The following is a 6,191-nucleotide window of genomic DNA, read 5'->3' as shown; positions in this document are numbered from 1 at the left end:
ACACAGTACGCTCACTCACAGACGTTAAACTTTTTAAAAATGACAAAAGGGTCTTTCATTAAGGTCAAAAAGTGGTATAAATACCTTACAATTCTCAAATCCTAATGTTCCAATTTAACCATCTACTCAATCTAAATGTCAAAACTGGGATACAATTGTTACCATATACATGTGATAGTGATGTGTCTGAACACACTAGGACCGCCGGGGCATTTTTTCCCTCTTTAGGAGGTTTTTTTCCCCGTGCATTGTATATACGCCCATCACTCTAGGGCTATCTATCTTTCCATTGCACACTAAGTAACACACTCTCTATTGTGTGCCTTGAGCTTCCTTCGTCTTCTCCAAGCTGTGTGCGTTTCTCTGCAACCCTAATTCCAACAATTGGTATCAGAGCAGGTTGCGTCCTCCCGAGCTTAGTCGCCAGCTGCTCTAGCACACGCATGCTCACTTTCTCTGATTTCAGTGAGCTTTAGCAAGCGTTCGCAGGTCTACTCAGATTTTTGATTTGGACTCATTTCGGCCTCCGTTTCCACTATAGGCAGTACTGCACAGGCTATTTCGTCATTTTGTGCAGAATTTCTTTCAGTGTCGTTTTCTGCATAACAGGTGCCTTATAGTCTTCTACAATTTGTGCTATATAGCACGTGTTGTTCCCGCTCCATTTCTCCTATTTTTGGGCAGTTTTCACATCAGGTGCAGCATTTACCATGGCTGACAACAACAACACAGATGTGTTCAAGATGTTTGCTGCTAAGGATAGGTTGGATGGGGACAACTACCCTATGTGGGCTTATATGATGCAACATGTTCTTGTGTCAAAGGGCGTCTAGAACATTGTGCAGGGCATTGATGTACGTCCTGGTTCTAAAGATGTAGGCGATGTTGAAGATGTTGCAAGTCTTGCTGCAAGGATTGCTGCTTTTAGAGTTGTTTTGCCTACGGTAGAACAAGCTCGTTAGGATGTTAAGGATGCATAGGCTCATGCATTAATTGCGTTGTCTGTGAAGCGCACCATTGTTCCTCACATCCGTTCAGCAAAATCTGCAAAACAAGCTTGGGATATTTTGGCTGGTCTTTATGCAAGCCGCAATGAGGCTAAAATTTCTTTGCTGCGTAAAGAGTTGGAGTCGAAGATTATGCATGAGGAAGATGATATGGACACTTTCCTTGCTAGTGTCAAGGATATCAATGAGAAACTTATTTCTACAGGTGAAGTTATTTCAGACAGTTCCCTTCTGCAGATTGTTCTTGATGCCTTACCAGATTCTTACCAGACTTTTGCTAGTACTTGGAGACTTATGACCCAAGGAAATCCAGAAGTTGTCAAGTTTGATGCATTATGCACATTGCTGTTGCAAGAGTTACTTTCCAGAAAAAATAGGACTAGACAGCGTGCAGTTGAATAGGCTTTTATTGCTTCTCAAAGAAAGGGTGGTAACAGCAATGCAGCCACTTCTTATGGTTCTACTGCGAGTGGCAAAAATTCTATTCCTAATGCTTCTGCTGGTGGCATCAATTCGTTTGGAAATTCTGGTGATAAGGGCAAAAAGAAGATGCGTTGCCATTATTGTAAAGCCAATGATCACTTGATCAAGTCATGTCCTAAGTTGAAGGCCAAAGAGGCTAAGAAGAAAGAGGGTGGTTCCATTGCAAATGGTGGTTCCACTACAAATGCAGCCATCATTTGAGTCTTCTGTGAAAGGAGATTGTGTTGCTGATGTTGATGCAGAATGGGCTTTTAGCGCAGAGTGCACTTACAATACTGTTGTCCATGATGCATGCTTGTCAGTTTTGCTACAGATTCACATGTGTGGTATTTCGATAGTGGTGCTACAATGCACATTACCTCACATCGTGAATTGTTTACCTCTCTCAAGTCTGTCCCTCATGGGAATTCAGTCACTTGTGCCAACAACGCCTCTTATCCAGTTCAAGGAGTTGGAAAGATTGTGCTCACTGCTGCTAATGGCAGTTCCTTCACACTTGTTGATGCACTTTATGTACCTGGGATCAAGAAGAATCTCTTGTCTGTATCCGCACTTTCTAGACTTGGACTTGTAGTCAAACTTGTGAATGACAGATGTACAGTTCATGATCTCAGTTTTGGTGATGAAATTGTTGCATCTGGGCTTTTGTGCCATGGGCTGTATAAGCTCACTGTGTATGACAAGTGTGGAAAAAATTTTGCAAATGATGTTGGAGATTCAAGGGCTATTTCAGATGCAAAACTTTGGCATGCACGTTTTGGTCATCTGAATTTTGCCAGTTTGCTGCATTGGCAGAAACCTGATATGGTTGCTTCTTTGCCGCCTCTTGAAGCACCTGTCAAACATGTTTGTGAAGGTTGTATTCTAGGTAAAATGCAGCGTTCTAAGTTTCCAAAGGATGGTTCAGTTAGGGACACATGCAGGTTGCAGCTTGTGCATAGTGATGTTTGTGGGCCCATGCAAACTCCGTCCTTGGGCAATTACCTGTACTTCGTGACTTTCATTGATGATTACTCCAGGCATGCATGGGTATTTCCGCTTAAAGTGAAGTACGAAGTTTTTATGTGCTTCAAAAAATTTCTGGCTATGGCTGAAAATGTCTCGAAATGTACTATGGGCACCCTCCGTTCCGATCGAGGGGGGGAGTATATGTCTCATGAATTTAATGCATTTCTAGCTAGTCGTGGGATAAACACCAATGTACAGTGCCTTATACACCTCAACAAAATGGTGTTGCTGAGAGGAAAAACAGGTTACTGACGAAAATGGCACGATGTATGGTCAAAAGTCAAGCTTTGCCGCATTCTTTTTGGCTTGATGCCATCATGTGTGCCACTTATGTACTTAACAGGTGTCCTACGAAAGCTTTTCAGTCTATTACTCCATAGGAAGCATGGCATGATAGAAAGCCTTCTATTGAGCACATGCGTGTTTTTGGCTGTTTGGCATATGCTTTGGTGCCACAAGTGCAGCGTAGAAAATTGGATGATAAGGCTGTCAAATGTATTTTTGTTGGTTATAGTGCTGAAAGAAAAGGTTACAGGTTGTATCATCCGCAAACAAAACGTATTCTAGTTTCTCGGGATGTAATGTTTGTGGAAGATTCTGTTCAGCCCTTGCTATCATGTAACATTTAATGGCCTAATAACTTATGTGTAGCGGAAATTAGCATGAACATGGTGGGCATTTCATTAGAATAGATTCCTAATGAGAATTACAAGAGTGCTTGGGTGGAGAGAGCAACAAAAAGCATAACACCTAGTTAGATAGCATCAACAATACTTTCAAAAGAGAGAGAAATTAAGCTATTGACAACAGTTGAGGACCGGATTTGCATGGAGCCGGTCCCCCCTCCAAAAGGCTTTGTATTATGGTTTCTCCCATCAAGAGAGACATTGTACAATACAATTCTTTGTGTTCCTTCAAGACTAGCTAGTGCAATGAAGATGGAAGCTTCATACACCAAGCAAAACACTTAATCAAACACAACTTGAATTATCCCCGTTCTCAGACCCAAGACCTCACACACCTTCAAAGATGGTGAGAGCTAGCAGGGTATGAGAGTAGATTGAGAGGAAGAAGGAGTATCTTACGAGAAAGATGTACATCTCCTCACATAATCACTCATATTAGCATAGCTTAGCTTAGTAATTAGCTTGGTAGAGGAGATGAGCATGCATTGAAGCTTGGCTCTTGGTTGGATTTGCATCCACATGCCAAGAGAGTGTTGATGTAGGCTTCTATCTCACAAGCTTGGAGTAGGTGATGAGCTCTCCATTAAAGCTTGGGAGGAGATAGAGTATTCTTCCTTCACACATGGTCAAGTGTGAGTGTGTGTGTGTGTCAATGCCAAGCAAAAATCAGCCCCCTCTCTCTCTTGGGCGAGCCCTAGCTGCTAATTAGGTCTGGATTTTGCCTCATTGGACCTCCCCAGGTCAAGCCAATAGGTATTAAGCAACATAAGTGATAGCCTTCTGACATGTGTCCCCCTTTCCCCTTTTATGAGAGCTTTAGGTAATTAAATAATTAAATTAAACTCTCATTGGACCCCTTTGTCTCCTGGCCAATAGAAATCAGGCAAACCATGGGGCTTCTGAATGCTCATTGGACCCTTTGGGAGACTGCCCAATAGTCTTCTAGGAGACTTAATTCTCATTGGTTTCTTTTATTAAATGTTTTTAAATTAATTAAACTACATTTACTCTAGCTTAATTCTCATTGGTCCACTTCAAGGGTCTTCCAATAGGAATTGGGCACACCTTGTGGGCATCTGGCCTAGGGAGCTGACATGTGTCCCTCATTCCCTTTGTGTAAAGGGAGCCTGTGTGTGTGTGTGTGTGTGGCTTTCTCTCTCATCCCCTACCTTTGGGGCTCGCCCCCTCCCATGTAGGGATGTGCAAAGACTTTTAGGGCACACACAAAGCATCCAATTTTCCCTAGGGTTGACCTTTGGACACAACCTTTGAATTTTGGAACCTTAGCATTTTGGAAGTCTTAATGGGCTGAACCTTAGGGTCTTTTTAGCCCATTGTTGCACATGGCTCTTTTGCAGATGGCCCCCCCTTTGGATCCCTATTTTCCCTCCTTTGGATCCCTACTGTGGCCGGTCTGCTAGCTTAACCAATATTCTAGCTTTTTCTCCCTTGGCACTTCCCCACATTAAATGATCAGTTTAATATGAGAAAATCCTTTAGGAGAATTAGATATTGATTATTATGACAATCATGTACTAGAGATAGTAATGTAAGCTCACAGGACATTTATGACACTTTGTTGCCTCTTTTCAGTGGTGGAAATACGAATGCAAGTTCCAATGAGGCAAATGTACAGCCTATGGGGGTTTCTGAAAATGTTTTAGATCAGCCTATTATTGATGCAGATATACATGATGTACTTGATGAGGAAAGGTCTGAAAATGAGCAGGCTAGAGGTATGCCAAAATGGCTGGTGCACACTTTGCGTGACAGTAAATTGGATGCACCTTTGTCTAGTCGTACTCGTTCAGGCTCTCGCCATGCATCTTATGCATCAGATTGTTATGCTTTGGTTGTGTCTAGCTTACATGATGTTGAGGAGCCTCTGTCTTTTGATGAAGCACATAATTCAGAAAATTGGATGGCTGCCATGCAATCAGAATATGATGCACTTATAGAAAATGACACATGGAGTTTATGTGATTTGCCTCCTGGAAAAAAGGCCATTGGTACGAAGTGGGTTTACAAGTTGAAACGCAAGCCGGATGGTGAGATTGATCGCCATAAGGCTCAACTTGTTGCAAAAGGTTATGCATAGCAAAAAGGCATAGATTATGAAGATACTTTTTCTCCCACTTGTCGTATGACTACTGTACGTTTTCTATGTGCATTGGCAACTCATTTTGGTTGGGATGTACATCAATCAGACATTGTTACTGCTTTCTTGAATGGTGACATATTTGATGAAGTTTATGTAACGCAGCCTCGCGGTTTTGCCATAAAAGGACAAGAGGACAAAGTGTGCAAATGTAAGAAGTCTTTGTATGGGTTGAAGCAATCTCCTCGTGCTCGGTATGAGAAAGCTGACACTCATTTGGTTAAACGAGGCTTTCGTAACAGTCCAACAGAAAGCACATTGTATGTAAAGTGTGAGGGTGATGTACTTCTCATTGTGGTTCTTTAGGTTGATGATTTGCTGATCACTGGACCAAATGAGAGACATATTGCTGAATTTAAGGCTGATTTGAATGCTACTTTCAAGATGAAAGATTTGGGGCTGTTGCATCATTACTTGGGTATACAGTTTAAGCAGTGTGATGGTGGTATTGCCTTGTGTCAGAAAAGTTACATAGAGACATTGGTATGTAAATTTGGACTTGAGGATTGCAAACCTATTGCCACTCCCATGGAAATAGGTTTGAAGTTGAGTCTACATGATGCTGGCGATCCTGCTGATGTCACTCTTTATCAAACTGCTATTGGCTGCCTCATTTATGTATGCAACACGAGGCCGGATATTCAGTTTGCAGTCTCACAGGTCAGCAGATTTATGCATAGCCCAGGGTCTAAGCATTGGAAGGCTGTCAAGAGGATTTTCCGCTACCTTAGTGGCACTTTACATCTTGGCTTGTTTTATCCCAAGGGGGGATCATTTCCGCCAGACTTACATGCTTTTTCGGACTCAGATTGTGCTGGTTGTTTTGACACGAGAGTGTCCAGTGGTTTT

This window comes from Adiantum capillus-veneris, chromosome 25, assembly GCF_014529385.1.
Source record: "Adiantum capillus-veneris isolate H3 chromosome 25, ASM1452938v2, whole genome shotgun sequence".
Lineage (NCBI taxonomy): Eukaryota > Viridiplantae > Streptophyta > Polypodiopsida > Polypodiales > Pteridaceae > Adiantum > Adiantum capillus-veneris.
Note: the sequence above shows the minus strand (reverse complement) of the source record.